We start from the raw sequence: 24,242 nt of genomic DNA, 5'->3' as shown, positions 1-24,242 counted from the left end.
TTAGCTTGTGGTCCACTATGACCCCCAGATCCCTTTATGCAGTACTCCTTCCTAGGCAGTCATTTCTCTTTTTTGTATGTGTGCAACTGATTGTTCCTTCCTAAGTGGAGTACTTTGCATTTGTCCTTATTGAATTTCTTATGTCCTTATGCAACCAATTTTTTGAGAATTAAAAACAGAGACTAGACCTATATACATCTATATGTACTTTACTTGTGTAGGTTAATTTCTCATTTTTCTCTACTGTCTCCATGACTTTCTTGGACATTCATCTTTCTTTTAATGTACTTATCAAGTTCCCTGAGATAAACTATGAGGAAAAAGAAAACAAAATATTGTTTAGCTGAAATTCTAGGCTATATGGAGGCATATGTGAAATCAAATTAGAAGTCATAGTCTTTCTGTGTCACAATGTATGTATGTATAGATAACTATACAGTTGGTAATAGTTTTAGCACAAAATACTGCTAAACCATTATTTTCACAGCAACTAAAACTATTTTCCAAATCCAATACAATTGACCCCCCGAGGACATAGTTAATCTCCCAGCAAACTTTCAAAAGCATGAGTTACATTATGTTCAATATAATTTCTCATATTACATATTAAAAAAGAAAACTTACATGGCCCAGCACGTACTTATTCTATGAATTTCACGGACGTCTGCCACTTACAATTATACTCATGACTCTGAAATTATTCTAAAAATACAGCCCATCAAATTCCATCAAACACATGATTTCAAATGGCTGATCCTGTGTGGTGTTTGAGTGCCCTCAATTCCCATCGTCTTCATAGTTATGAAGTTGTAGGTGTCCAACATACAGCCACATAAATGGAATGCAAAATCTGAAAAGATAGATCAAGAAAAAAAACCCTTTAATGTTCCACTCCAGCTTCAACTCTCAAGATTTATGTAGTCCTAATCCTTATTTATGCACCCAGTGATTAAAAACTCATTCTCTCACTGCATACAATATGGTATGTTGATAATTAATGTAACAAATAAAAGTGTGATATAAAGGTTAATTCTGAGTAAAACTTTAGTCTACAGTCTATGTGTGTGGTTCTTCCATTTGTTTCTCAAAGACTGTAACATAAATGACCATTGGGAAACCTCAAAAAGTATATTTACATATTTCTGATAATCTTCTAAAAGTTTTATGGTACCAAACTTTATAGACTGCAACTTTAATACCTCAGGACATGATCAGATCATATTTCATGGTTATGAATGGTCAAACCCAAATAATAACCTCCGTAGACTTTTTCCCAAGACTGATGAGCTTTCAGCCTCTGGTGGCCCCCTTGGTGGGGCCTGTGTGGACGCTATTGTGAATCTGACCCTCGAAGTATTAAATGCACCTACTTTTGAATCATGTCCTTTTGGGGAGATTCAACATCAGAACATAAAGACCAGTTACGTTGTCTGCAAGAATAAAAAGGATTAACTCTTTGTCCTCCAGGTTGCTTGTAGCCCATTAACATGTAAACGGTTCAAAATTTTGGAAATCTACACTGAAATTCTACCGGGGAAAAAAGCCCTTACTAAAGTAACACTGATTTTAATGAAACTATAAATGTGTATATTGTGCAGTGAACTAGGTGTATGTTCTTTAAACTCTGCAGATTTTATGCCAATTTTAATGTATTTGTCAATGTTTGTAGAAGAGATTCTATTGGAGATGAGTTCCCAAACATGAGTGGAAAATATTGTTTGTGTGTGTGTGTGGCAGGGGTGGTGGTGGGGGAGAGAGAGACAAAGAGCAGTGGGGGAGAAAGGTGGGTAGTAACTCCAATTGTGTCTTAAGATTTTAAATGGTTAACCCTTTTCTATTTGCTATTTTCGGTAGGTATCTCACTTTTATACGCTTGACATTCTCTGACCTTTTCTGTATATACAGTATACAGCTTGATAGTCAAAAGAGAGGTTTCAGAGTAGTAGCCGTGTTAGTCTGTATTTGCAAAAAGAAAAGGAGGACTTGTGGCACCTTAGAGACTAACCAATTTATTTGAGCATAAGCTTTCGTGAGCTACAGCTCACTTCATCAGATGCATAAAAGTGGAAAATGCAGTGAGGATATTTTTATACACACAGACCATGAAAAAATGGGTGTTTATCATTTCAAAAGGTTTTCTCTGGCTAAGTCATTATGCAAGATAACCTATTTCCCCTTGTCCGTCCATCATCCATCCCCCAATCCCCTCTCCTCCCACCCCCTTCCTCAGACGTTCTTGTTAAACCCTGGATTTATGCTGGAAATGGTCCACCTTGATTATCATACACATTGTAAGGAGAGTGATCACTTTAGATAAGCTATTACCAGCAGGAGAGTGGGGTGGGGGGGAAGAAAACCTTTTGAAGTGATAAACACCCATTTCATGGTCTGTGTGTATAAAAATATCCTCACTGCTTTTTCCACTTTTATGCATCCGATGAAGTGAGCTGTAGCTCATGAAAGCTTATGCTCAAATAAATTGGTTAGTCCCTAAGGTGCCACAAGTCCTCCTTTTCTTTTAGTCAAAAGAGAGTGGCAACTTAGTTCAATCACGAGACTGATCCATACAGTATATCTAAATGTTCTGATAGACATGAAGTGAGTTTGTGAGGAAAGGGTCCCTCCTGAGCGATCAGACTATTTGGAGTGCAGTTTTTCATTCTATTTCTTGACCTGTCAGTTAAGAATGTGGCACAAGAACAGTTTTGCTGATTTGAATGATATTGCACGCGTGAGAGATGTATCCCAAGAATGAAGTGCTTCTAGTGGAGTAATTGAAATGGAGGGGGATGTTGGGAGGGTTTCCCCCCCACACATTGACATGCACAGATTCTGCTTTCACGTAGGAAGTATCAGAAAGGGGAGGGAGAAAAAAGCCTCTTGCAAACTGCAAGGTGACTTTTTTTTTTAATTGAGGGTCACAGCTGCCTCAGTTCTAACCACATAACTTAGAGGATAGAATGACTCTCCCTGGAAATCTGGCATGTTGCTAGTGTAACCAATTCCAGGATCTGGGTTTGGTATGGTTGTGGTTTTGTTCCCTGTCTTTTGCTGCTTCTCTTATTCTTGTAAGTTGCACAGGGGGCAGGGCCGGCCCATAAAATTTTGGCATCTGAGGCAGGGAACTCAAACGATGCCCCGGTGCCCCCTCGCTTGGGCCAAAACTTTGAAAGGTCTCAATTCTGCTTTCTTCCTATTCTGCTCCTCTCATGGTATTGCTCTGCTACTTACCCCAATAAAGGAGAACTAACAACTTAAAATGCCTTGTTCAAAAATTTTAAGTAACACTTAACTTTCAAACGCCTGAACAGCAAATGTAACTTTTCTTGTCTGCATAGTAAACACTGGCATTTTTATCAGTTTGAATAATCAAAGTGGTGCTTTCCGTGCCATCTTGGTTGCAAAGATTTGAACTGCTTCGTGAAGGTCCACAGTCTGGGCCAGCTCATGCTCTAGTGAGATGGTTGCAAGGCCGACCAGCCTCTCCTGTGTCACTGTGGAGCGTAGATGTGTTTTTATTAACTTTAGCTTGGAGAAGCTGCGTTCTCCACTGGCAACTGTTACAAGAAGTGTTTAGAAGTATGCGCAGAGCAACAAAAGCATTTGGAAAGAGGGTGATCATCTTATTTGTGCACATATATTCCAGAACAGCCTTTGGAGTTGATCCTGCTGAAATGTATCATGAAAGGGCTTTCAGTTCATCACCTAAATCACTCGAATCAATATCGCGCATGTCATCATGCATCAACACTGTCTCTAGTGCCCTGCATTGCTGGTGTAGATCTTCTTCAGGTATAGTGAGGAGTTTGAAATATCATACAACATCCCAGATACACTGCTGTGTTCCTTGAGCTGCATGAGCCCCTCTGCCATGTACATTGGTCAAACTGAACAGTCTCTATGTAAAAGAATAAATAGACACAAATCAGATGTCAAGGATTATAACATTCAAAAACCAGTCGGAGAACACTTCAATCTCTCTGGTCACTTGATTAGAGACCTAAAAGTGACAATTCTTCAACAAAAAACCTTCAAAAACAGACTCCAATGAGAGACTGCTGAATTGGAATTAATTTACAAACTGGACGAGTTGCATCCGAGAGTGCTGAAGGAATTGGCGGCTGTGATTGCAGAGCCATTGGCCATTATCTTTGAAAACTCGTGGCGAACCGAGGAAGTCCCGGATGACTGGAAAAAGGCTAATGTAGTGCCAATCTTTAAAAAAGGGAAGAAGGAGGATCCTGGGAACTACAGGCCAGTCAGCCTCACTTCAGTCCCTGGAAAAATCATGGAGCAGGTCCTCAAAGAATCAATCCTGAAGCACTTGCATGAGAGGAAAGTGATCAGGAACAGCCAGCATGGATTCACCAAGGGAGGGTCATGCCTGACTAATCTAATCGCCTTTTATGATGAGATTACTGGTTCTGTGGATGAAGGGAAAGCAGTGGATGTATTGTTTCTTGACTTTAGCAAAGCTTTTGACATGGTCTCCCACAGTATTCTTGTCAGCAAGTTAAGGAAGTATGGGCTGGATGAATGCACTACAAGGTGGGTAGAAAGCTGGCTAGATTGTCGGGCTCAACGGGTAGTGATCAATGGCTCCATATCTAGTTGGCAGCCGGTATCAAGTGGAGTACCCCAAGGATCGGTCCTGGGGCCAGTTTTGTTCAATATCTTCATAAATGATCTGGAGGATGGTGTGGATTGCACTCTCAGCAAATTTGCAGATGATACTAAACTGGGAGGAGTGGTAGATACGCTGGAGGGGAAGGATAGGATACAGAAGGACCTAGACAAATTGGAGGATTGGGCCAAAAGAAATCTGATGAGGTTCAATAAGGATAAGTGCAGGGTCCTGCACTTAGGACGGAAGAACCCAATGCACAGCTACAGACTAGGGACCGAATGGCTAGGCAGCAGTTCTGCGGAAAAGGACCTAGGGGTGACAGTGGACGAGAAGCTGGATATGAGTCAGCAGTGTGCCCTTGTTGCCAAGAAGGCCAATGGCATTTTGGGATGTATAAGTAGGGGCATAGCGAGCAGATCGAGGGACGTGATCGTTCCCCTCTATTCGACATTGGTGAGGCCTCATCTGGAGTACTGTGTCCAGTTTTGGGCCCCACACTTCAAGAAGGATGTGGATAAATTGGAGAGAGTCCAGCGAAGGGCAACAAAAATGATTAGGGGACTGGAACACATGAGTTATGAGGAGAGGCTGAGGGAGCTGGGATTGTTTAGCCTGCAGAAGAGAAGAATGAGGGGGGATTTGATAGCTGCTTTCAACTACCTGAAAGGGGGTTCCAAAGAGGATGGCTCTAGACTGTTCTCAATGGTAGCAGATGACAGAACGAGGAGTAATGGTCTCAAGTTGTAGTGGGGGAGGTTTAGATTGGATATTAGGAAAAACTTTTTCACTAGGAGGGTGGTGAAACACTGGAATGCGTTACCTAGGGAGGTGGTAGAAACTCCTTCCTTAGAGGTTTTTAAGGTCAGGCTTGACAAAGCCCTGGCTGGGATGATTTAACTGGGAATTGATCCTGCTTTGAGCAGGGGGTTGGACTAGATGACCTTCTGGGGTCCCTTCCAACCCTGATATTCTATGATTCTATGGATACAATTAACTTAGGCTTGAATAGAGACTGGGAGTGGATGGGTCATTATACAAAGTAAAACTACTTTTCCATGTTTATTTCCCCCTCTCCCCCCGTTCCTCAGACGTTCTTGTGAACTGCTGGAAATGGACCACCTTGATTATCACTACAAAAGGTTTTCTCCACCCCACCCCCCCGCTCTCCTGCTAGTATTAGCCCATCTTAAGTGATCACTCTCCTTACAGTGTGTATGGTAACACCCATTGTTTCATGTTCTCTGTGTATATAAAACTCCCCACTGTATTTTCCACTGAATGCATCCGATGAAGTGAGCTGTAGCTCACGAAAGCTTATGCTCAAATAAATTTTAGTCTCTAAGGTGCCACAAGTCCTCCTTTTCTTTTTCCAATTACAATTAATGTCAAATGTGAATGCAAATACCCAAGGTAGCTTTGAAAGTATCATTCAATGAGATTAAGGGACCAGGGTCCTTTCTGAAGGAGATTAACCTTCCTCCTGACACTCACCAGTTGGTGCTATGCCACTGGGGAAAAGGGTGATGCTTCATTTGCAGTATATAACTGTATATAACCCACCAAGGAAGTGCTTTCTCTTGTTACTGGAGAAATATATATCATCGATTGCTTTTTATATTTCATTGCTGCATCAGCCATTAGCTCCAAATAGATAACTGATTGGTTGATACTGCTGTAATGGAATTCAGATTGACTTGTTTGATAAGCTGCTTGCCACATCCATTAGCTGCACTGGAGTGAAAAAGGCCATGAGATACTTCTGCTACATGTGACTGTTTCATATGGAGACAAACATGTGGCCTTTTGTAGCTAATTTTAATGCTGTTTTATCTTTTTCATCTAGTGAATCTTTATGGCTCTTCCTCAGCATTTATTTTGGCCTCATTAAAAGGGGTCTCAAAACGTGTTCCTTCCTTGCAACCCAGTTTGCTCCAGTGGCTTCTTGGTTACTGGCCCCAAATCAATACAGTAGAATTACTCCTTCTTGCTGTCTCAGCTGAGTTGCTGGCAGATTGGAGGTGAGAACCTAGTTTCTGTGTACTCTATGGCCCATCCCGCCCACCTGCTCAAAAGGGGAAGTTGCATGCGCTCATAATCCGCTTACCCTTATGCTCCCAGACCCAAGGACCAGGGATGCTGCATGGAAGCAGAGAGAGGGGTCTAACTCCCTCTTACCCCGCTGCATAGCCATGCAGCTTTGACCATGATTCGGAGCTAAATATTCATTAAAAACACTGAGATTGATTCACCTCTCCGAATAATGTTACATTGGCCAAATCTCTATTGCCTTTAGTTGAATTACTCCTAATTTACACTGGGGTGAGTGAGAAGGGAATCAGACCCATTACCTGATTTGGCTATGACTTTTACTGCCTAGGAAATGCAGCTTACTAAACTTTTAATTCATTAGAAGTACCTGACAGTAGTTATGCTTTTCACTTGCTTTATACTTGTGGTGGATCACTGGCAGCATAATTTGGTCTCGTTATTACTTCAAGCAATTACATACGACGTGTCCAAATTACAATAATTTTTTTCATCGTGCGTCCAGCTAGTAGGAAAATACTAGTCTTTAAATTACTGTATTTCAGTCATTTACTACTGTGCAGACCTTAATTTGTTCTTATGGTTTAGATCAGTGGTTCTTAACCTGGGGTGCACGCATCCCCTGGAGGTGCGAGATGCCCTTTCTGGGGGTGCGAGACATGCCAGATTTTTTTAGAAGGTAAATCATTGAAAACACAAATTAAGCACAGGCACATAAGTACAACTACTGTACTTTGTTTCATCAAACCTATGTATTTATTAACATTATAATTTTTTTAACGATTCCTGTAATATACAAACAAAAAATATATCTAGGTTTAAAGAACTGACCTACTTGATAAGGGGTGCAAGAACATATTTTGAGAACCAAAGGGGTGCAGGCTGCAGTAAAGGTTAAGAACTACTGGTTTAGATGATGATGATTTATTTGAATTTCTGTAACTGGGAGTACATGCCTGTAATTAGATGCTGAAAGGCTCATCCATTGGAGCTGAATCTCATTTCTTCAAAGCATCTCCATTTCTTGTAATGCAGATGTACATCTCTAAAGATAATATGCTTCCACATATTACACTTTGTTGGCTTTCAGTTTGGTGGCTGTAGGTAATTTGTTTTATTACAAAACTGTCAGTAAATCTTTTGTCTAAAATGACCATTTAAAACTTGTATTTACAGTGCCAAATCCTCCAATCCGCCTGGAATGGGTTTTCCTGTTTATAAAATTCATGCATCTTGGACTATAGGAAAAAAACTCATTTATATGTTTGTCACTGGATTCAGTATAGTCTATTATTATAATTATTTTTCTACAGAAAAGTTGGAATGAGTTGGCAGTTCCATTTCAATGTACATCCCAGAGCAGACAACAAAAAACAACAGTATTGAATCACACATTATAATGTATGCCTTATGAAACAGATATTTATCTTGTTTCAGATTTGACTAGAATTACAAATTTAACTATCAAGTTCTCTTTTAAATCAGTGATTACTAATTACACTCTATTTAAACTGTTGAGAGTGGCTTTGTGTGTACAAGACTAAAGGCTAGATTGTGCCTAGCCTTAACACACCCGCACAGGTCCTGCATTAGGGCTACCTTAACTGAAGCTCCGGTATTCGAGGGAGCATAATGGCTGCATGCCACGTTACCCCCTCCCGCTCAACATGAGAACAGGTGGGAAACCATAATGCTGCCTCCCTATGCACTAGCTTGAAGATGCAGAGGAGGAGTATGCTGCCTCCTGAATAGGAGGTTTGCAAATTACTTTCCTGCTCCAGCACAGCAGGGAGCCTCAGGAAGATTGTGCATTTCCTACTTGGGGTGGTATGCCTACCACTGTCCCTTACTGCTGGCAACATTCAACCTAGTCCCAGCTTTAAAAAGAATTAAGATACAGTGTAAACATCTACTGAGTTAGTTATCACATGCCAGTTGACCATGAATTCTGGAATATCATGGAAGATTTTTGCATAGGTGGTAATTTTTGTAGAAAAATGATAAAAATATTCAATATATTAAAAATTGTGTCTTTATAAACAAAAACTAAAAGATAATGTATCCAAAACATCCTTTGCCTTGTCAATAGCTACAAGTACGTTCTAGATTTATTTTCCACTTTATATTTACTTATGAACCTATCCACCACCTCTCTTGTCTGTAATCCCACCTAGAGGGAAGAGACTAACTCAATACCCAAACATTAAGAGGTGAGAGCAACCTGACGGCTCAATTTTCAGGTCACTTAGTTCTACTTTTTAAAACAGATCTTAGATTCTATTCATGGAATGTATGTTTTAAATGGCTAAATTTACTGAATATTTGCCTAGAATAGATCCACTACTGCAATTTGGATACTCAACTGTTGCTCAAACAAAGCTTCTTTTTTAGGTACAGTATGTCAACATTTCTTTATACATAACTTTTTCTTTGAGCAAATGAATTTTGAATGCATGCCAGCTGTTAGTCTCACTTCAAATGAGTAGAGCTTGGCAGGTACATAAATACTGTACGTAATTTATTGCATGAGCAAACAAGTGCGTGGAAGATGTTTCCATGTCTTTTAACTCACAGCACAGAGCGGTTTAGGATTTTTAAAATATATTACAAATGTAAATTAAAACTTTATGAAGCAGCAGGAATCTTCTTTAGGGGAAAATTATTCATTGAATTAATAAGATCTTTGAATTAACTGAGTGTATTCATAATGGTGGCTATGGTTGGCTCTATGCAGAACTTTTCTCAAGTAAATCTGTGCTCTCCAAAACTCCCTGGGCAAAATTTTGCTGTCAGATATGCGACTTTCTGTCTCTAAAAAATGACTCTTTGGAGCATTTTCACTCACAATAAGCCTTACTTAACTGAGGATCTTTGGTATTCTGCTAATTCATTCCAGAGACATTTCTTCTGCATAGCAGCTTAGATATGGGCCAGAACCAACCCCCCTCTCCAACCTAACCTTGTGGGTAGGGGATTAGAATTCCAGGTCCAAATTCTCTGGGTTGGGCCCATTTATATTTCAGATAGAGCTAGTAGAAACTTGAAATTTCTGTTCTGCAGGATCTTATGACATTTCAAACATATTTAGTTTCAAATTGAAATAAAACCTAGACATTTTTGCAAAAAATGTCAAATAATTTTCATTTTGGAAAAACTGAGCTATTTGGTTCTCCCTCCCCTCGCCCCCCCAAAAAGAACCAGAGCAGCCAGCTGCCCCAATTCAGGGATTACTCACACTTCCCCCATGGCACTCCCTGTGCTGCTCCCAGAGAGCAGAGAACAGCCCAAGGAGTTCCCTGGAATTGTGGGAAGCCCTGTGAGGCAAGGGAGTGGGGGAGCCTAGAAGTCCACTCAGCATTTCCAGGACTGCCAGCCTCCCTGCCATGGACCAGGAAGTCCTGGGGTCCCCAACTTTGAGGCAGTCAGCATGTTGGAGCTGCCCCAGAACCAGAGACACTGAAACTCCGGGCTCCTCAGCAGCCCACTAGGCGAGGCAGCAGGAAACCAGGCAGGGTTCTGTCAGGACCCTGCCTGACTGTGTTTCAGCAAAAGTTCATCAAAACCGAAACATTTCTGCCAAATGTTTTAATGAATCTGCTTATCCTGACAAAAACCTGCTTCCCCCAAAAATTCCCATCCAGCTCTAAATTCACATATTGAGCCTCCAAAAGCAGGCATGCTGTGTCCAAATGTAAATGCTTTTTGGACATTGCACCACTTATTTCTTTTTGTATGTCTCCTTCTCCCTTCTTTTAAAGTTTCTTACACTGAACCATTCAGATTCAGCCAGGTAAGAAGGAGAGGAGTACCAAGATTGTTGATCACCTTCAATGTATAAGTCTTTGTGCTATCAAGTATTCATCCGTTCTTCTCCCTGACCCCTCCACTCCCCCAGGCATAATCATTGTAGATTAGCAGTAACAGCTGTGTAGTTCAAGTTGTGACTGAGCTGCCATGATAAGCCCTTTCTGCTTCTTTCAAGTAATATCAGTCTCAAAATTATAGGTTAACACTGGGGCCAAAAGAGAGTTTATCTAACATATATAAGGCCAGTATAATGCATCAAAAAGGTAATCATTTAGCGTTCAAAAACTCTTCTAACACTGATTTTGCTGATTTTTGCACATGTTTTATGATTTATAATCATCAGCCCATGCCAAAGATTAGCTAATTAAACTTTTATTTTACAATTAACATTTTAAATAGGAAATTGAGCAGATGTCAGTTCATAGAATCATAGAATAGAATCATAGAATATCAGGGTTGGAAGGGACCTCAGGAGGTCATCTAGTCCAACACCCTGCTCAAAGCAGGACCAATCCCCAATTAAATCATCCCAGCCAAGGCTTTGTCAAGCCTGACCTTAAAAACTTCTAAGGAAGGAGATTCCACCACCTCCCTAGGTAAAGCATGCCAGTGTTTCACCACCCTCCTAGTGAAAAAGTGTTTCCTAATATCCAACCTAAATCTCCCCCACTGAAACTTGAGACCATTACTCCTTGTTCTGTCATCTGCTACCACTGAAAACAGTCTAGAGCCATCCTCTTTGGAACCCCCTTTCAGGTAGTTGAAAGCAGCTATCAAATCCCCCCTCATTCTTCTCTTCCGTAGACTAAACATCCCTAGTTCCCTCAGCCTCTCCTCATAACTCATGTGTTCCAGTCCCCTAATCATTTTTGTTGCCCTCCGCCGGACCCTTTCCAATTTTTCCACATCCTCCTTGTAGTGTGGGGCCCAAAACTGGACACAGTACTCCAGATGAGGCCTCACTAGTGTCGAATAGAGGGGAATGATCACGTCCCTCAATCTGCTGGCAATGCCCCTACTTATACATCCCAAAATGCCATTGGCCTTCTTGGCAACAAGGGCACACTGTTGACGCATATCCAGCTTCTCGTCCACTGTCACCCCTAGGTCCTTTTCCGCAGAACTGCTGCCCAGCCATTCGGTCCCTAGTCTGTAGCGGTGCATTGGATTCTTCCGTCCTAAGTGCAGGACTCTGCACTTGTCCTTGTTGAACCTTATCATATTTCTTTTGGCCCAGTCCTCTAATGTGTCTAGGGCCCTCTGTATCCTATCCCTACCCTCCAGCGTATCTACCTCTCCTCCCAGTTTAGTGTCATCTGCAAACTTGCTGAGGGTGCAATCCACACCATCCTCCAGATCATTTATGAAGATATTGAACAAAACCGGCCCCAGGACCGACCCTTGGGGCACTCCACTTGATACCGGCTGCCAACTAGACATAGAGCCATTGATCACTACCCGTTGAGCCCGACAATCTAGCCAGATTTCTATCCACCTTATAGTCCATTCATCCAGCCCATACTTCTTTAACTTGCTGGCAAGAATACTGTGGGAGACCGTGTCAAAAGCTTTACTAAAGTCAAGGTACAACACGTCCACTGCTTTTCCTTCATCCACAGAGCCAGTTATCTCATCATAGAAGGCAATTAGATTAGTCAGGCATGACTTGCCCTTGGTGAATGCCATGCTGACTGTTCCTGATCACTTTCCTCTCCTCTAAGTGCTTCAGAATTGATTCCTTGAGGACCTGCTCCATGATTTTTCCAGGGTCTGAGGTGAGGCTGACTGGCCTGTAGTTCCCCGGATCCTCCTCCTTCCCTTTTTTAAAGATGGGTACTACATTAGCCTTTTTCCAGTCCTCCGGAACTTCCCCCGATCGCCACGAGTTTTCAAAGATAATGGCCAATGGCTCTGCAATCACATCCGCCAACTCCTTTAGCACTCTCGGATACAATGCATCTGGCCCCATGGACTTGTGCACGTCCAGCTTTTCTAAATAGTCCTGAACCACTTCTTTCTCCACAGAGGGCTGGTCACCTGCTCCCCATGTTGTGCTGCCCAGTGCAGTAGTCGGGGAGCTGACCTTGTTCGTGAAGACAGGCAAAAAAAGCATTGAGTACATTAGCTTTTTCCACATCCTCTGTCACTAGGTTGCCTCCCTCATTCAGTAAAGGGCCCATACTTTCCTTGACTTTCTTCTTGTTGCTAACATACCTGAAGAAACCCTTCTTGTTACTCGTAACATCTCTTGCTAGCTGCAACTCCAGGTGTGATTTGGCCTTCCTGATTTCACTCCTGCATGCCCGAGCAATATTTTTATACTCATCCCTTGTCATTTGTCCAATCTTGCACTTCTTGTAAGCTTCTTTTTTGTATTTAAGATCAGCAAGGATTTCACTGTCAAGCCAAGCTGGTCACCTGCCATATTTACAATTCTTTCTACACATCAGGATGGTTTATCCCTGTAACCTCAATAAGGATTCTTTAAAATACAGCCAGCTCTCCTGGACTCCTTTCCCCCTCATGTTATTCTCCCAGGGGATCTTGCCCATCAGTTCCCTGAGGGAATCAAAGTCTGCTTTTCTGAAGTCCAGGGTCCGAATTCTACTGCTTTCCTTTCTTCCTTGTGTCAGTTCTGGCTGTGGAACAGAAGTTCTGGAATCCCTGAGATTGTACCTACTAGATCCAGTATGCTGGAATGGGGCTATGAAGTCATTGCTGACCTGTTCTTAGGTGCTTAATTGTTTGAGTTCTGTTTCATGCTTGTGTTAATAAATGGCCATTTATAATGGCAAGCTTCTCATATCAAGTTTATCCGTCCAGGAGCAGGACCCTTTGGATAACTCACAGCATGATTGATAGGGTGATTTGAAGAACATTCATACTCATTGCCATGCCATCCACTGAGTAATGCGATTGAGGAATAGGCCCTAGAACAAATAAGTCATTCAGATGCTCTTTGTTTCTTAAGAATTGAATGTTCACATCTATAACAATATTCCTAACAGACTGTTTTAGAATAGAATAACGGACAGGGTTTGGATGTTAATTTTTAATAAGAATTGTGTGTCTATCCTTCTTTGCATAGCGTTGATAATTTAAGGCTAAAAGTATAGATTAATTATTATTATTTAGTATTTGTAGTACCACAGTGTCTAGGAGCCCTCGTCAAGCACCAGGATCTCTTTGTGCAAGGTGCTGTACAAACACAGAAAAATGGTTCCTGTCCCAAAAAGCTTACAATCTAAGGGTATGTCTACACTATGAAATTAGGTCAATTTTACAGAAGTCGATTTTTAGAAATCAATTTTATACAGTCTATTGTGTATGTCCCCACTAAGCGCATTAAGTCGGCAGAGTACGTCCTCAGTACCATGGCTAGCATCAACACATGGAGCGGTGCACTGTGGGAAGATATCCCACAGTTCCCGCAGTCTCTGCTGACCGTTGGAATTCTGGGTTAAGCTCCCAATGCCTGATGGGGCAAAAACATTGTCGCGGGTGGTTTTGGGTAGATGTTGTCAGGCCTCCCTTCCCTCCCTCCCTCCATCAAAGCAACGGCAGACAATTGTTTCACACCTTTTTTCCTGGTTACCCGTGCAGACGCCATACTACAGCAAGGATGGAACCCGCTCAGCTCACCGCTGCTGTTGCGTGCATTGTAAATATCTTGTGCATTATACTGCAGTATGTGCAGAGCCTGGCTAAGAGACGGCAGCACGAGGACGATTGTGAGGAGGACATGGATACAGCCGTTCCTGAAAGCACGGGATGTGGCAATTGGGACATCATGGCAGAATCGGGGCTCGTTGATACACTGGAACACCGATTCTGGGCCCGGCAAACTAGCACAGAATGGTGGGACCGCATAGTCTTGCAGGTATGGGATGATTCCCAGTGGCTGCAAAACTTTCGCATGCGTAAGGCCACTTTCCTGGAACTCTGTGAGTTGCTTTCCCCTGCCCTGAAGCGCAGGAATACCAAGATGAGAGCTGCCCTGACAGTTGAGAAGCAAGCGGCGATAGTCCTGTGAAAGTTTGCAGCGCCTGACTGCTACTGGTCAGTTGGGAATCAATTTGGAGTGGGCAAATCTACTGTGGGGACTGCTGTGATCCAAGTAGCCAATACAATCACTGACATTTTGCTGTCAAGGGAAGTGACTCTGGGAAATGTGCAGGTATTAGTGAATGGCTTTGCTGCAATGGGTTTCCCTAACTGTGGTGGGGCGATAGATGGAACGCATATCCCTATCTTGGCACTGGACCACCTTGCCAACCAGTACATAAACCGCAAGGGGTACTTCTCAATGGTGCTACAAGCACTGGTGGATCACAAGGGATGTTTCACTGACATCAGTGTGGGATGGCCGGGAAAGGTCCATGACACTCTCATCTTTAGGAACTCCGGGCTGTTTGAGCAGCTGCAAGAAGGGACTTACTTCCCAGACCAGAAAATTACTGTTGGGAATGTTGAAATGCCAACAGTTATCCTTGGAGACCCAGCCTACCCCTTGTTCCCATGGCTCATGAAGCCATACACAGGCAGCGTGGACAGTAGTAAGGAGCAGTTCAACAATAGGCTAAGCAAGTGCAGAATGGTGGTAGAATGTGCCTTTGGATGTTTAAAAGCTAGCTGGTGCTGTTTGCTGACTAGATTAGACCTCAGCACAACTAATATTCCCATTGTTATTACTGCTTGCTGTGTGCTCCATAATATCTGAGAGTAAAGGGGAGACGTTTATGGCGGGGTGGGAGGTTGAGGCAAATCACCTGGCTGTCAGTTTTGAACAGCCAGACACCAGGGCGATAAGAAGAGCACAGCAAGGCGCGCTGCGCATCAGAGAAGCTTTGAAAACCAGTTTCATGACTGGCCAGGCTACGGTGTGACAGTTGTGTGTGTTTCTCCTTGATGCAAACCTGCCCCCTTTGATGGCTTGGGCCATCCTCTGGAGTGGAGTGGCTGGATGCCCGGAGTCTCTTCCCCACCGCCCCCGGCACATTCTTGGGCATCTGGGTGAGGAGGATATGGAACTTGGGGAGGTGGGCAGGCAGCTGTACAATGGATGAAGTGGCAGTCTGTGCTCTTGTTGCCTTTCCTGCAGCTCCACCAGATGCCTGAGCATATCCATTTGCTCCCCCATTAGCCTCAGCATTGCATCCTGCCTCTTCTCATCGCACTCACTTAATGCTTTCCTGGACTCTGCCACTGAATGCCTCCATGCATTCTGCTGTGCCCTATCAGTGCAGGAGGACTGCATGAGCTCGGAAAACACGTCATCGCGAGTGCAGTTTTCTCGCCTTCTAATCTGTGATAACCTCAGGGACAGAGATGATAGGGGGAGCATAGAAACATTTGCACCTGCAGGGGGATGGTAGGGTCCCCCCCTAGAATGTCATGCAGCTGATCATAGAAGCGGCATGTCTGGGGCTCTGACCCAGAGTGACCGTTTGCCTCCTCTGTCTTTTGGTAGGCTTGCCTGAGCTCCTTAACTTTCACATGGCACTGCTGTGTGTCCCTGTTGTAGCCTCTCTCCACCATGCCCTGTGCGATTTTGGCATATATATTAGCATTTCTTCTTTTTGATTGGAGTTTTGCCTGCACAGATTCTTCTTTCCATACAGGAATTAGATCCAGTGTCTCCCGTTCGCTCCATGCTGGAGCTCGTCTGTGGTTCTGGGGGGACTGCATGGTCACCTGTGCTGCTGAGCTCGCCATGCTGACCAAACAGGAAATGAAATTCAAAAGTTCCTGGGGCTTTTACTGTGTACCTGGCTAGTGCATCGAAGTTGAAAGTGCTGTCCAGAGCAGTCCCATTGGAGCACTCTGGAGGCCAATAACATTGATTTGTGTCTGTACTACCCCAAATTTGACCTGGGAAGGTCGATTTTTAGCGTTACTCCCCTCGCTGTGGAGGAATACAGGAGTCGATTTTCAGAGCCTTTTAGGTTGACAGAATGGGGTTGCTTGTGTAGACGCATTCGTTATAAAATCAACCTAACCCTGTAGTGTAGACCAGGGCTAAGACAACAGATGGATACAGGCTGACCAACCTGGATCTCCTCCTCAGAAGTAATATACTAAGAAGTACAAGAAAATAATGAGGCAGTATTGGTCAGCAGGGTAGACAGTGGTCTCAGCGCACCAGTGAGCTTACCATTGTCAAGTTTTTTGTAGTTATCCTAGCAAAGGAGAGTTGGAAGAAAGATAGTGAAGTACCTTTGTGAATGTTTATGGGGAGCTCAGCCCAACCAGGAGAAGAAGCATGGGAGAAAGCATGAAGGTGTTTTATGCTGGTGTAATGTCATAGACTTCAAAGGTATTGCATTACAGTGCAGAGTTTGGGGCTTTTACACTTTCATTTTCTGGTAGGTCAGTAGAGACTGGCTTTATTTTTTGTTACAGGGATATTGTCAAGGTTGTTTGGCCTAAAATTTGACCAAACTTAAACTAGCCAAATTCTCAGCTGTTGAAAATCTGCATAGCTTCATTGACGTCAATGGAATTACATTGATTTACACTAGCTGAGAATAGTTTGCAGCCAGTAACCGTTTTACAGCCTCAGTCTGAATTGATTATTGCCATGTGTTTAGAAAAATCAGGATCTCAAGTAAAGGACACTTACACTACAGTTTGTATAAGACTCCCAGTGCAGCTTTACGTGAGGATATCAGGAGTACAATCACAACCCCTTTAGCATGATGTAGGCCATTGGAAAAAGTTGTGTTCCCTCTTAACTGCTTGTATCATCTACAAATACTTCATGACAAGAATTAAGTTGGGACGTTCAATAATGTTCTGTGTCTGCCTAGTAGAAATGAGAATAGGATATATTGTTATGGAGAGTATATTGTTATGGAGAGGGTCTCCTTTAACTATTGTGACAAAGTTCCTCCTCTGCCTTGGTGGGTCCTGCACTTATTGGCGGATTTGCTCGCCTCAGAGGTTCACGGCAGCCCTCAGTTTGGCCACTTTCGTGGCTCAAATCTGCCATTCACTCAGTTAGCCTCATCACTGGCCAGCATGGGGAAAAGGAAGAACAACAATCCCCGCAGTCTCTGCCGATTCACCTAGTGGATCGGGGAACAGGCCAGAGGCCTTCCCCTCTGGTGGAACCCACAGTCCAGGTCAACTCCTCCGGTATCAAGTAGGGAGTTGGGGGGATGGAGGGAACCCGGGCCCGCCCTCTACTCCAGATTCTAGCTCAGGGCCCTGTGGATTGCAGCTGTCTACAGTGGCTCCTGTAACAGCTGCGTGACGGCTACAACTCCCTGGGCTACTTCCCCATGGCCTCCTCCCAACACCTTCTTTACCCTCACCACAGGACTTTCCTCCAGATGTCTGATAATGCTTGTACTTCTCAGTCTTCCAGTAGTCCGCCTTCTCATTCTCAGCTTCTTGTGCCTCTTGCTCCCAGCTCCTCGCACGCACACCACAAACTGAAGTGAGCTCCTTTTTAAACCCAGATGCCCTGATTAGCCTGCCTGTCTCAACTGATTCTAGCAGCTTCTTGACTGGCTGCAGGTGTTCTAATCAGCCTGTCTGCCTTAATTGTTTCCAGAAAGTTCCTGATTCTTCTGGAACTCTATCACTCTCCAGTAGCCATCGGGCTGACCCTGTCACACTGTCTACAGCCCATCAGAGCAGAGCAGTGTGCTACCAAGAAAGAGGATCAAAATAACTGTCACCAATGCTAGGTACATATTCTCAGTTGCCTTCTGTCTTTTTGTCTTTCTTTGCTCCAGAATCATGGAGTATATGCTCCTGACACATGCTATTTCTGCGCCCCCTCCCCCGCAGCGTCTACTTGAAGGAAACGTCAGAAAGATGCAATGATAATAAGAACTGAAGAAGAAAAAAGAGCAGCTCTAAACGTTGATCAGTGTCAGATCTCGATCTAGGAGGCATTCACTGGAGCTGGAACATGCGCCTCCTCAATTCTCCCCTCTATCATCCCCAGAAGAACAGAAATCCTTCCCCCATGTGCCTCATGTAATGTCCATTCTGGCTGCAATCCCTTCAACTGAACGTTATTAATAAGGGAATTAGTTCTAGTTTCTTCAGCCGCCGTACATCTAGCTTCAGACTCTGGCTGGTGGAGATGTGCAGTAGAAAGCTTTGCAGCTCTCTGATAGCCTTAGGGCTGGGGAGTTTCTCATTTCTCTACCCCTGAAAATGCCAAGGGGAGCAGCTCTTGCGCAAGAGGGAGTTCTGCTTCTTCCTCTGACCTTTTAGTAGAACCTACATTTCAGGCAGGTGTCTTAGCTCAGTGCTACCGCTTCACACCAAGTTCTCAACCCAGTCTAGTGTTCCTGCTGCTTTAAAACAAAAAAATCCAGTCCCTCTCCGTGGACAACAAGCAGTGAAAAGCAGGGAAAGTTCTACAGCCAGCACCTACCTCAGTATATGGGAAATATTCACAACCATGTCTGTTAGCTAAGAGCATTCAGCAACTAGTGACACAATCATGTACTATCATTCATTTTAAAGGGCTCTTAAAAGGGGCTTCAAATTAGTACCTTAGGGGTTTCACTATCAATTATTTCTGTGAGCCATTATTTGATTCAGCCTCTAGACTGGAGGACTTGGGGACTCAGCTATATATATTTTTCAGAACTCTGAAAATCCATTTCCCAGCATTCTGTGCTTTCTGCCTATTGCCTCGAATTTGTTTCAAAAGTGAATGCAGAATTACATTTTAATGACCCTCCTGTGTTGCATTTATTCCTAACCTAAATTCAGTGCAGGTAAGTGAGCTCCATTCACAGAATAACTAACTTTTATGTGGATACAACAGAGAATGTCAGACTTGACAGGTATACTAATCTGGGGACGGGTCCAATATTGATTACAGCATTGGAACTTGCAAAGATCAATATCTTACCATTAATATGTAGTTATTTATTCATGCTCCATTTCAATTCAATTAAAAATAAAAAATAAACCTGCTCTTTATTTTCTGAACTGCATTAAAAAAAAAATAACCCAGAGCTACTGTCCACAAAGACAACATTTCAAGTAGCTCTCAAGACGATGAATGACACAGATGAGCAAAAGCTAACATTTTAATTCTATTACTTCCAGGCATAGTATTCTAACAATAGAGCAGTATTCTGAAAGCTGTGAACTCCAGTCTTACTGCCTCTTGGTAACAGGGATGAAGAATCAAGAGTGAAAGGGCAACTGCAAACAAACATAACCAACGGAAATGTACATGTGTTCTGATCTGCTGACAGGGCTTGGTGTGTGGGAGAGGAGTGGTTAAGCACAAATATTTACTAGTGGCATAAGGCATCTAAGGGTAATGTCTACACTGCAATTAAAAACCTGTACCAGCTGGCCTGTTCCAGCAGACTCAGGCTTGCAGGGCTCAGGAGCTGTTTAATCGCAGAGTAGATGTTCGGGCTCCTGCTGGAGCTCAGGGACTAGGACCCTGTGAGGTTGGGAGGGTCCCAGAGCTCAGGCTGCAGCCCGAGCTGGAATGTCTACATGGCAATTAAACAGCCCCTCTCTTTGTTAAACATTTTGATTGCTGTGTGAGAATAGCGTTATGTAAGAACTGAGTAGTATTATTCATAAAGGATAAAGTTTGTATTTTTTTTTATGTATTGGTTCAAAATGTGATTGTTAGTTTCCTGGAAGTCCCTCACCCAACTGGCCAACAGGAGAACACAGCCTGGTGCAAGAGTCCTGTGGTTAGTCAGTAAAGATATACTCAGATTGTTAATGAGTTAAAAGGTGGCATCAGGTCGCCCACTGAACTCGATATCTTACAATAACATCACCACATAAACACATACTTGAACATAAATTCAACAGTATAAATAATAATGCAAAATACTGTGTATTGTAAAAGGTTGCTTTGGGAACTTATTTGAATTATCTGACGTCTAGCCATTTTCAATTCTCAACGTTACTGTTGTATTAGTATAGTACATTGCATTTAATATTCCAAATTTCACTTATGGATTGGAGACAGCAGTGATTTCATTCGATGTCATGATTCAGTTACTACCCAAAAAAATCTTCGTTCTTCTGGTCTTTAGAATTTAGATATAATTATTTCCGGGCAGTTAAGGGTCATATTTAAAATATTCTTTTCAGTGAATATGAATATGACTATGCCATTTATAATGCAACTGAAACATTTATTTATGTTCACATAGGGTTTAGAATACACACTCATACAGGCAAATCTGTATATGTATGGAAACCTCTGAATATGTCTACATTTTCATAGGGAAAAATGAGACAGGATATGTATTGTATGTTAAAATGACCAACGTAAACACCTGAAAGCATGGAAATTCAAAGCAAAGGAATATCGGTGTTGAAAATGGTCTTAAAGCATTGCAGTATTCCTGAATCTCATTTTGTAGAAATGTGAGGGTCAGGAAGAGCTAGATTCCAATCTGACCTAAATTAACAACAAATCAGTTTGGGTTAATATTTAGGCACCTGCCTCATAACAGGAATATGCCTGTCTCCCATTGATGACACCTGATGGGAAACCTAGATCTTCCTCATAGCAGAAGCTAGCAACTAAGTAACTAAGGAGAAGAACTAGCAGCTCTTTGGGGAAAGAGGGTTTAGGATCAACCCCTCCCACACCCGTGAAAAAGACCAGCAGTAATGGAGGCAATGGAACAGGACAGGCACATGTGACCCAATGCCCTTTTTTCCCATCTACATACAGCAGGTGGGTTGGTGAAGGGAAAAGAAACATTCCCATTTACCCAAAGAGAACTGTTTTTATGGGAAATGGGGCCATATTTATCCCCCCTCCTCCACAAAAGAGGAAGGATGGACCAGCTTAATTGTCAGTGGAAGCTGATTGTGTTTGGATCCTCTCAGTTCTCCTTTGAAACTGTCTTTTAATGTGTATCTGTACAGCACCCCGTACACAAGTGCTCCAACTCTGGACTATAGTAGTACAAATAATAAAAGAAAGAGAAAGGTGATAAGCAAAAATGGCAGCTATATCATCGTTCTGATATACAGGCAGTGGTATAACTGAGCAGGGTTTGGTCTTTATTAGGGCTGTCAAGCGATTTTTAAAAATGTATTGCGCGATTAATCGTGCTGTTAAACAACAATAGAATACCATTTATTTTAAATATTTTTGGACGTTTACTGCATTTTCAAATATATTAATTTAAATTACAACACAGAATACAAAGTGCACAGTGCTCACTTTATATTTATTTTTTATTACAAATATTTGCACTGTAAAAAAAATTTTATATTTCAATTCACCTCATACAAGTACTGTAAGTACAATCTCTCTATCATGAAAGTTAAACTTACAAATATAGAATTATGTACCAAAAAACTGCATTCAAAAATAAAACAATGTAAAACTTTAGCGCCTACAAGTCCACTCAGTCTTACTTCTTGTTCAGCCAATCACTCAGACAAAAAAGGTTGGTTACAATGTGCAGGAGATAATGCTGCCTACTTCTTGTTTACAATGTCACCTGAAAGTGAGAACAGGGGTTTGCTTGGCACTGTTGTAGCTGGCATTGCAAGATATTACATGCCAGATGCGCTAAAGATTCATATGTCCCTTCATGCTTCAACCACCATTTCAGAGGACATGCTTCCATGCTGATGATGGGTTCTGCTTGATAAGCATCCAAAGCAGTGCAGGCTGATGCATGTTCATTTTCATCATCTGAGGCCTGGTCTACACTATGGGGTTAGGTCGAATTTAGCCACGTTAGGTCGATTTAAAAATGACTGAGTCCACACAACCAACCCTCTTCCGTCGACCTAAAGGGCTCTTAAAATCAACTTCTGTACTCCTCCCCGACGAGGGGAGTAGCGCTAAAATTGACCTTGCTGGGTCGAATTTGGGATAGTGCAGACTCAAATCGACGGTATTGGCCTCCAGGAGCTATCCCAGAGTGCTCCATTATGACCGCTCTGAACAGCACTTTGAACTCCGGTACACTAGCCAGATACCCAGGAAAAGCCCCGGGAACTTTTGAATTTCATTTCCTGTTTGGTCAGCGTGGCAAACTCAGCAGCACAGGTGACCATGCAGTCCCCCCAGAATCATAGCCCGTAGAATCATAGAATATCAGGGGTGGAAGGGACCTCAGGAGGTCATCTAGTCCAACCCCCTGCTCAAAGCAGGACCAATCCCCAATTTTTGCCCCACATCCCTAAATAGCCCCCTCAAGGATTGAACTCCCAACCCTGGGTTTAGCAGGCCAATGCTCAAACAGACAGAGCTATCTCTCCCGCCCACTGAGCTTCCCACAGTGCACCGCTCCATGAGTCGATGCTAGCTATGGTAGTGAGGATGTACTCTGCCGACTTAATGCGCTTAGTGGGGACATACACAATCGACTGTATAAAATTGATTTCTAAAAATTGACTTCTATAAAATCGACCTAATTTCATAGTGTAGACAAATGTCACCAGCAGAAGGTTGATTTTCTTTTTTGGTGGTTTGGGTTCTGTAGTTTTCACCCCAGAGTGTTAGTCTTTTAAGACTTCTAAAAGCATGCTCCACACGTCTTCCCTCTCAGATTTTGGATGGCAAAATCTGATTTCAGATTCTTAAACTGTGGGTTGAGTGCTGTAGCTATTTTTAGAAATCTCACACCGGTACCTTCTTTGCGTTTTGTCAAATCTGCCCTGAAATTGTTCTTAAAAGGAACGTGCTGAGTCATCATCCGAGACTGCTATAACATGAAATATATGCAGAATGTAAAACAGAGCAGGAGACATACAGTTTCCCCCCCCCCTCCAGGAGTACAGTCACAAATTTAATTGCTGCATTACTTTTTTTAACTATCATCAGCATGGAAGCATGCCCTCTGGAATGGTTGCTGAAGCATGAATGGGCATATGAATGTTTAAATATAACTGGCATGTAAATACCTTGCAATACCAGCTACAAAAGTGCCATGTGAATGCCTGTTTTCACTTTCAGGTGATGTAAATAAGAAGCAGGCAGAAGTATCTCCCGTCAGTGTAAACAAACTCGTTTTTCTTAGCAATTGGCAGAATAAGAATTAGGACTGAGTGGACTTGTAGGCTCTAAAGTTTTACACTGTTTTGGTTTTGAGTGCAGTTATGTAACCAAAAAAGAATCTGCATTTGTAAGTTACGCTTTCTCAATAAAGAGACTGCACTTGAGTACTTGTATGAGGAGAATTGAAAAATACCTTTTCTTTTGTTTATCATTTTTACAGTGCAAATATTTGTAATAAAAAATAATAATATAAAGTGAGCACTGTGCACTTTGTATTTTGTGTTGTAATTGAAATCAATATTGAAAATGTAGAAAAACATCCAAAAATATTTAATACATTTCATTTGGTATTCTATTCTTAGTGCGATTAATCACTATTAATTTTTTTAATCATGATTAATTTTTTTGTTAATTGCATGAGTTAACTGTGATTAATTGACAGCCTTAGTCTTTATCGTAACAAATAGAGTAATTGCAGTTAAGAAGATAAAAGTTCAATCAGTGAAGAAATGGCTTGACCTAACTCGTATGTTGCCGGAGAAAACAAAACCTGCAACACTTAGAATGTTGCTGTCATTCACTGAAGGGGTTGGAATTGGTACTTGTAATGAACTCTAGCCTATGGAGAAGAATATATAGAGATGTAGCAAATAGCACTCTCTCTTTTCAATGGCTGGCATTGACACCCCCAAGTTTTATAAAATGGATTTGAAGGAGCCACCTCTCCAGATTATCAAAAAGCCCTTTCCTTTTACCACCCCTGTAGCATCATGGGGGCAG

At 42.4% G+C, this 24,242-nt stretch overlaps 1 long non-coding RNA gene across 1 annotated transcript in view; it reads right to left on the bottom strand.

Moving 5' to 3' along the window:
- Positions 1-412: 412 nt before the first annotated feature.
- LOC144930501 (uncharacterized) overlaps positions 413-24,242 on the bottom strand; it is a 128,112-nt gene continuing 104,282 nt past the window's right edge. Inside the window, exon 4 of the long non-coding RNA XR_013635716.1 lies at positions 413-850. This is a non-coding gene — a long non-coding RNA (uncharacterized LOC144930501). The remainder of the gene's footprint in view (positions 851-24,242) is intronic.

Source organism: Lepidochelys kempii, chromosome 4 (assembly GCF_965140285.1).
Source record: "Lepidochelys kempii isolate rLepKem1 chromosome 4, rLepKem1.hap1, whole genome shotgun sequence".
Taxonomy (NCBI): Eukaryota; Metazoa; Chordata; order Testudines; family Cheloniidae; genus Lepidochelys; species Lepidochelys kempii.
The sequence above is the reverse complement of the archived record's forward strand: the minus strand, read 5'-3'. Positions and strand labels throughout refer to the sequence as shown.